This window comes from Vigna unguiculata, chromosome 4, assembly GCF_004118075.2.
Source record: "Vigna unguiculata cultivar IT97K-499-35 chromosome 4, ASM411807v1, whole genome shotgun sequence".
In the NCBI taxonomy this organism is placed as follows: domain Eukaryota; kingdom Viridiplantae; phylum Streptophyta; class Magnoliopsida; order Fabales; family Fabaceae; genus Vigna; species Vigna unguiculata.
The window spans coordinates 21,994,936-22,004,227 of NC_040282.1; the positions used below are offsets into that span (position 1 = coordinate 21,994,936).

General features: G+C 34.0%; 1 long non-coding RNA gene across 1 annotated transcript; it reads right to left on the bottom strand.

Annotated features, from left to right (window-relative positions):
- Window positions 1-3,294: 3,294 nt before the first annotated feature.
- On the bottom strand, window positions 3,295-4,652 carry LOC114180321. The gene is made up of 2 exons (XR_003603672.1): window positions 3,894-4,652; window positions 3,295-3,777 (listed from the first exon to the last, which is right to left on the bottom strand). It is a non-coding gene; the product is annotated as an uncharacterized LOC114180321 (long non-coding RNA).
- Between the last annotated feature and the right edge of the window lie 4,640 nt (window positions 4,653-9,292).

The following is a 9,292-nucleotide window of genomic DNA, read 5'->3' on the forward strand; positions in this document are numbered from 1 at the left end:
TAACCTTAGAATTGGGGGTTTTATCACGAAATATGACTTGGTTGAATTGGTTATGCTTTGATCTTTGAATTTCAGGGGTGTGTGTTCAAATCCTATTTAAAATGAAATTAATTCCTTTATTTTTGCTAAATATCATGGTGGGTATTTGAGAGAGGGAAGGAGCACGAATTTGGGGGGGGGGGGGGGGGGGCGAAGGTGAGTTGAGAATTGTGAGTAAAACTGCAATTTTAATTTGGGAGAGAAAAGGAAAGGTTTCGGGTACCAAAAGCCAAGGTTAAATTGGGGTATTGGATGGTGTTGGTGTAATGTAATTAAACTCTTATGAGAGTGTATGTAAATGTGGGCTGTGTAGTACTGATTATGGATTTTGGTTCATTTTCGCTTGATTGGGGATCAAATTATTGTATAATTCGTGATTTTGACTTCGCTAACAAGGATGAATTACTTAGCATAGTGAAGTGTGAATTTTTGGCAAATTGGTTTGGTTCTTTGTGTGTGTGACAACGAATAGGTTCCGTGCTCACAGTTGAGCGATGCTGCGTGCGAGGAGGTACGTAGCTTGTGGATCACATGTGTTGGACTACGGGCGGGTAGGTCCGTAGAGTAGGACTACGAGCGGGGAGGTTCGTAGAGGCAGGACCACGAGCGAGCAGGTTCGTGTGAGTATCAGGAATCCTGAGTCCATGACTAACTTTGTTGGATGTTAATAGTTGAACAGTCTTGGTGTGTGTTGAGAATATAACTAGAATGTGATCATCATAATAAGATTGGGTGTTTTCTGTTAATTAATTTCTGTGATTTTATATATATCTTTGAGCTCACCCTTTCTGTCTGTGCTTGGCGATGATCGTGTAATTTTTACACGGGAGCAGTTGATGATACATGTAACGCTGCTAACACTCGAGATGGAGAGAGGGACTAGCTGGGAATTAGAGCTAGGGATTTATTATGTTTTTTATTATGTTTTAAATTTTTATTTGGAACTTTTAAAAGCTTTTGGAATTAATTATCTTTATGATTATCGCATTGAACAATAAATTTTGTTATACTTCCGCGACAGATTTTAATGAAGTTGTGACGTTCCAGGTTCTGTTTATATATTTAACTATTTATTTAAGTAATATCTTTTAGGGATGTTACAAATTGCGAGTTGATAATAAACAAATGTGACCATCTACTTGATGCATCAATGAAAACCATGAAATATATAAATGTTCCACATGGTGGGTGTATTGGACCACAAATATCACTATGTATTCGTTCTAAAAATGAGATTGACTCATTTTTAATTTTTCTGATGATGGTCTAATTATCAACTTCTATGAACGTATAGTTCATGAGAACTCATTGGTCTGAAGAAGTTTCTTGACTCTTAAGTGGGTGTCAACATGAGTTTTTGAACCTTTTTTTCAGCATCGTAATAGATCTAGGATGACCTAACTGATCATACCAAACAAGGAATTCATTTTGATTCGCAAACTTTTGGTTTACCATGACATGCTTTCTAATTGTACTAATATATACGTAGTACAAATCATCCAACTAATCATGTCAAACAAGATATTCATTTTGATTCGTAAACTTCTAGTTTACCATGACATGCATTTCAATTGCACTAATATACATGTAGTATAAACCATAAGAGAATGTTGATAATTTCTCCAATATACATTTTTGTTTTTCAACTTAATCGTAGAGATATAAAGATATTTCATATCTTTTTCATTGTTTGTCTCAATGTAATAACTCTTCTAGAGTCTTCAAATATATTTGTAGTACTATAAATAATACTAACATTGATGTCTCGCATTATCAAACAAGAGAAAAATTTATTACTCTTGAGAATTGTATAAGTTGTTGCACTATCAATAAGACAAATATCCTTTGGTACTAGTGCAAACATTCGTTTTTCATATAAATGTAAATATCAATATGAGATTTTTTATATTTTTTTAACACTCTCATAATCAATGAGGTGATTAATGCTTCCATTTGCAGCAAAGAAAATAATAATACCAAGATGAGTAACATCCATATGACCATAATCAGAATCACCATCTTCATAAGAAAAATGTGTTTATATGTTCTTATCATTATTTGTAAGATGCTTTGGTGTACAATAAGTACAACTCAAATGGCCTTTACCACCGTAATAATAATATATACTTTCATCTTTTTGTCAATATTTTCACATTTTCATTTTTCCTTTTTGATATTATTGTGTCACTTCTGGTGACAAAATGTGTCTTTGAAATTTTCTTTATAACCATGCCCATAATCAATATCACGATCACCATCGTGAAAATATAAATCAAATGTTGTTGCATTCACTTCTGGGAATGTAGCAGAACCAATTTGGACAGGTTTCATGATTTTCTATCAAAAGCTCATTGCTTTGTTCAGCTATACAAAGGCATGAAATAAATGCATAATATTTATTGCTGCATTCACTTTTGGGAATAGAGCAAATTAGGCGGATCTCATGATTTTTCATCAAAAGCTTTATTGCTTTGTCCAGTTAGCCATACATAGGCATGAAAAAAATTCACAATATTTGTGAAATCTCTTTTCACAATATTTTGGTCGCATGAGCAAATTAGTTGCTTAGATGCTTTATTTCTTTATTTAATGGTGTCAACACCCAATTTCGTCCGGGTAATAATGATAAAAATAATAAAAAATTAATTAATTAATTAAAGTTCAATTGAGAAGAATAAATAAATAAATAATTAATGAAAGAAAAAAATAAATATCTATGTTTATTTTATTATTATTATTATTTTTTATTATTTCTTTTAATTTAATTTTGTTTTATTTGTTTGGGCTTATTATTTGTATTATTACATTATTTTCCTTTCTATTATTACAGCTCCATTTTTGTTTTACGTCTCTCATTCTATTTTAATAAAAAAAAGAAAAAAACAACAAAACAAAAAAACAAAAAAAACAACAAAAAGAAAAAAGAGAAAAGGAAAAAGGGAAAGAAAGAAGTAACGTAAGGTCTCTGTTATCAGACCCATGCCTGCTATGCTATCATGGTTTTGTATTGGGAATGACCTGTAACATGGTCATGGCTAAAGGAGCAGGAAGCAACATCTGCTCTCAATCTTATTCCAAATTTCGAGATTTCATATGCTGTAGGGGTTAGGGGAGATTGCTTTACAGAGCGTAAAAATAACAGAGGGGAGTCATTTTGATAAGGGAACTTTCGTTTGACAATAGGGACTGCAAAAGGTAAGTTTTCCATCTGAATACTTAAATGTTTGAGATGAAACTGATGTTGTTGTGTTGTGCTTGAGAATGAATAAAATGTAGTCATATATATTCAGTGTTGCTTGTCATTTGTTTGGCTCATTGAATCTATATTACTACATTATTGTTGTTTGAATCCTCCACTATCCTCTCTATTGAATCCTCACGCCGATCTATCCTCCCCCGTATGTACACACACAACAAAACCAGCTATACCTTCTAACCCACCACACTTTCATTCCCAACCGAGTCTTCATTACCCCTACCTTTCTCCCGCTGAACCTGAATCACTTTCATCCTCATCTTCACATTCACCTGCATAAAAAACCAAAATAAAAAAAAAACAGATACCAAACTCAGCATGCACGCACACACAGATCAGGTTTTATCCCACAAGTCTTCATCCTAGTTTGGCACCACTTCAGACCCTTCACACACTTTCTCCTTCACCATCGCAACATTCCCACTCCCATAGCATACCCCTTTCGTAGAGCCACCATCTCAACATCACATCACCATTTCCACCTGCAAACAAAATACACAAGCAACAAACCAGAATCACATTCATCATCATCATTGTCACGCACTCAAATTCATCATAACAACCCAATACAAATCAGAAGCCATTCGAAGCTCTGAACTGGAGTATGGTCGCTTGTGGTCGCGTGAACGGAGGAGTGTGGCCGCGTGATGGTTGCAGACCCAATCGCGGTGGCTGGCACGGTGGTGACGAGCCTCAGAGTCGTCGCGCACCTTTCTTTCTTGTGGAAGGAGATAGTTGAACATTTGGAAGCTTGGCATCACCGGTGGCACGTCTCGTCGCGGCAGCAGCGGCGTTCACGTTGCGTCGTCGGAGCTCTAAGCGGAGGAGCGTGATGGTAGCAGACCCAATCGCGGTGGCTCGCGCACCTTTCTCTCTCGCGGAAGAGGAGAGTCGAAGATTGGAGACGAATGGGGAGCCAGCGTGGACACCGGCTGAAACCGCTGACGGCAGTATCCGGCGAGCAAAGTTGTGTAGCCGTGAGGAGGATCGATATTGTCTTGTGGTCACGAGGGGAAGAAGTGGTCTGTCTCGCACAAAAAAAATGAAGAGAAGAAACCGCGAGTTTCTCGTCTGTGCCGGTGGCAGTCTCGGTCAAGAGCATCGCAGTGGCGCCGACAATGGCCTCTGGTTGAGCGGCGACGAGCTCCAGAGATGCAACTAGGCGGAGGTTCGATGGATGCGGCGACTGCTCGGGAGAAGAGAGGAAGGGTTGTCGTGGTGAACTAAAGAGAAGGGGGCTTGAGTTAAAATTAGGGTTTTCAGTTTCTTATTTCAAATAATTCGATCAGCCCATTTCTACTGCTCGCTGCACCTCCATTTTTATCCTTCGCACCCCTCTGTTACCACATGCACTCCTGTTTTTTATCTCATACACCTCCATGTTTATCTTTTTTTATTTTCTTCGTACACCTCCATTTATGATAATCCTGCACCCCCGCTTTGTTTTTGCTTGCTGGGCTTTCGCTGCATTTTTACTTCCTCGCGCACCTCCACAATTACTAATCCCGCACCCTGCACACACTTTCTACTCCTATTTTGGATTTGTTTTATATTTTACTCGCTACACCCATCTTTTAATGCACGCACCCCACCTGTTTACTTCGCGCACCCCTACGTGTGATAGTCCTGCACCCATGTCTTTGTCTATTGTTTGGGCTTATTGTTGTGTTTACTTTGTGCACCCCCATTAATTACTCATGTACCCCATATTTTGTTTTCTACTTTTATCCTTCTTAAATAATTTCATCATTTTATTTATTTATTTATTTTATTTTTATTAAAAAAAACAATATTTGAAAATTATTAAAAATTACAAAAAATAAAAAATCTAAAAAATGAAAAATATTCTCCTCCACTTCACTGTGTCTATCCGGTCGCTCGCACCGCGTGACACTCATTTTTCAAAAATACCAAAAATAGTCTTCTTTCTCTTTTGGTGTCTGTCTGACCGCCTGCGTCGTGTGACACGTATTTTCAAGTAATTCAAAAAATACAAAAAAATATAAAATTTCAAAAATATAAAATATATCAATATTTCAAACAACTACCCTTTTTAAAGGACTACGTGATCCTTGATTCTCCACCGTGAGATACGTAGGAGCAAGGTCAGTCCTTGTCAGGTCCACCTCCAAAAAATCAAATCATTTTCTCAATTGTTTTTTTCAAATATCTTTTAAAGAACTACGTAACCCTGATTTCTCATTTTGAATGAGAATACGTAGGACCATGGTCAATCCTTGTCGGACCCAAAAAATTAAAAAAAATATTTTGTTTCCCTACGCGTAACCGACTCCCGGATCCAAAATCCGGTTTTTCGCAGACTTGTCTTATTTTCATGGTTTTCCATAGTTTTCCAGAATAACTATGGTGGCGACTCCAAATCTCTTTGAAAACCCTTTTTTTTCGGTTCGCCTTCCCGTCGCGATTTCGGTTGCGATAAATGGTATCCCGATATCCATTACATCTAAATGTATTTCAACAATAAAATCCAATATAAGGAATTCTTCCTTGTAATATCAAAGGTCGCAAATCCAAATTATTATTATTATTCACTTTTGTTTATTAATGTTTTGTCTTCAACTAAGTTGCAAAGGAAGAAGCTCAATTATAAGACATTATTTTAGCTATTCGTTATGTAGTAATATGGAATTTTTTTTCTGACAAATACCATTAATAAGTAATGTTTTTACATCCTAATTGTTTATAATAAAAAATTGAATGTGCAAATTAGAATTATTTACTCCTATAAAGTAATCTTCCTTATGCGTCACTTTGATTATATCTTATTTTAATAATAGAAATACACTATGACCGCATATTTGTATGATAAACACATATTTAATCATGCATACCACATTGACAAAATATTTTTATTATTATTATTATTATTATTATTATTATTATTATTATTTATAAACGAATATAAATAAATCAGTTTTTTAAAATAATTTCAAGGTATGTTTTTAAGTTTTTTTAATAATTTTTTATTGATTACACGAGTCATCTCATTCGTTGATTACACGAGTAGATAATTACATTGATTAAATGAGTATAACAAAATATATTTTACAAGTTTGTCGATACACTAACTAGACGACTGTAACAATATACATTAGACGAGTCTGTTCATATACATATTAGATGAGTCTATTAATATACATTAGACTACTCCATCGATTATCTAATTAGACAAGTCTATACACATTTAGATAAGTCTGTCAACATAATGATTAGAAGAGTCTAACAATACAATTATTTTATATTTACTGTAAATTTGAAAAAAAAATATTAGACGAGTCATCTCATTCGTTGATTACACGAGTCTATAATTACATTGATTAAATGAGTATAGCAAAATATATTTTACAAGTTTGTCGATACACTAATTAGACGACTGTAACAATATATATTAGATGAGTCTGTTCATATACATATTAGTTGAGTCTATTAATATGCATTAGACTACTCCATCGATTATCTAATTAGACAAGTCTATACACATTTAGATAAGTCTGTCAACATAATGATTAGAAGAGTCTAACAATACTAATTAAATGAGTGTGTTAATACACTAAAGTATAACAACACATATTAGACAAGTTTGTCGATAGATTGATTAGACAAATCTATTTATGAAGTTAATTAAGAAGATTTTTAAAAATATGAAAAATGTTAACTATTAGGCTTAAAAACAAAAACACACACGCCAAAGACTTTTTAGTGGATTTAAATTAACCTCTTTTTTCTTAAAATAAGATGCTAGTGGATATCAATAAGGGTGATGATCATGATAACTCAAAAATTTGAAGATTGCAAGAATAATTTATTTTTTTTATGAAAATAAGATAATATATCATAAAAAAACGTAACATATAATATATAATAAATATAATAAATATAATAAATATAACAAAATTGTGTGGCAAAAAATTGGTTTTAAAAATATAGAACACGTTACTCGTTCGTAGGCAGCCAGCCATTTTGGCATTAGTGATAGGGGCGAGCTTCTTTTGGGATATTAAAAAATAAAAGAAAATGATATATAATAAAAGAAAAATTTATTAAATTGAACATATGTTATATATATATATATATATATATATATTTAATATTTTTAATGAATTTTTTCAAATAGAGAAAACAACTACTTAAAGCTTTTGACTATATGCCAGTCGTATTACTGTTGATTCTGAAGTGAGTATTTACTAAAGTTTTATATGAAATCATATGATAAATAAAACAACAAAAAAAGAATTGTTTTTAAAGTTGTCACTCCAACTTAATGTATGGGAAACTTGGATAAATGTGTCATTAGATGATTTGTAATTTGGCAGGAAAGATTGCACAAGGAAGGTTTTCATTTTAGTTCACAAAAGATTATACGAGATTGCATAAGAAGGTTGGTTTGCAATCGACTTATGTTTTCAATTAGTTAAGTCTTGAACCCCGTAAGTCGCAATTTCCATTTACTTTCCAATTGTTTCCATCTTTAAGTCTTCTTGAGGTGTCATCATTGTGTTTTTATTTAACCGAACAATTTTTTAATCCAAGTATATCTAGTTTACTTGATTTTCATAGTCGAATTGAACAATGCAATTTGCATTTGAACCACACTTGATAATTTACAATGCATTTTAGCTTGTATCAATAATGCCCATTTATACATTTTTTGTGGGTTTTTAATTGAATTAATAGGTCTGTGCGCAAGGTAGGATAGCTCTAGTATGGGGATGTTTAAGGTGTGCTAATATCTATATTAACCTTTATATTATTATCAAAACATGGATTGAGATGATGTCTATCACAATGCATTATGATCTCGATCCTCTCCTATACACCCGAAATATAATATTGGAGAGATATTATCTTATTGGTATGGGTTTAAAGACACTGAACTTTTTAGGATGGGTTTTAGAGGTGAGGCTAGGTGAATTGGGATTTAGAGTGGGATCAACAAAGTTAACCTTTTTGGGCCAGTTGAACAAGGCTTTGAGGTGGGAAGGTTTAGTTTTTAGAATGAGGTCAAATAAATTGCACTTATGGATAAGGTGAACTTACTTTTAGGGTCAAATGAACTTGGCTTGGAGGTCAGGGCCAACAAAGCTACGCTTTGAAAGTTGAGTGTTTTAGAAATGAGGTCGGATGAATTGCGCTTATTGGATCATATGAAGTTGTACTTTAAGGGTCAAGTGAGTTGGGCTTTGAGGTAGGGTTGACTGTAAGATCCGCAGAATTTAATTAATTAAATAAATAATTAATTAATAAATGTGGGTAGGTAGCTTATTTATGATATTAAATTCTAATGGGTATGACGTGGAAAAGTACTAGCTCAAATGGTTGAGAGTACTTGGTTTGTGTGAGAGGACTTGTTCGAGTCCTATGTATGCCAATTGTGGGTGTTTTTGTTATTATTGTTTTAATGATATGTTGGGCCACATTTCGTATGAGATAATGCTTAAATTTAAATTGTGTGTGTTAGCAAGAAACATAAGTTCGCCTGGTGGTTTAGCTTTGATTTGGCATTGGGAAGGTCATGGGTTCGAACCTTGGTAAGTCAAATTTAACTCTTTTTGCTTAATAAAATAGTTGTGGGCTGAATAGGAAAGGGTGGAGAAGACCTAGTAGAACAACTTTTGAGAAGAGAATAGGGTTTGGAATACTGTTTTTCTGAGAGCTTTAGAGGGATGGCGAAAATTGAGAGTGAAAAGAGAATTGGGAGTGAAGTAGAGAGGAGAAACAGAAGTGGTGATAAGGTCAGTCATTGGAGATCAAAGGAACCTTCCAATTTCAAGTTTTAAGCAGGGAAATTTCAGGTTAGGGGAGCTGAACCCGTAATATTATGTTCTGATCTGATTGTATGAAATTGATGCCTTTCTGCCGTGGATTTTCGGGTTAGTCATGTGATGAATTGGGGGTTTGGGTGAATTGGTACTGTTTTATTGAATTCTGGTTTAAAAGCATGAAAATAATGGGGTTATACACTGCCTATTTTGTGAT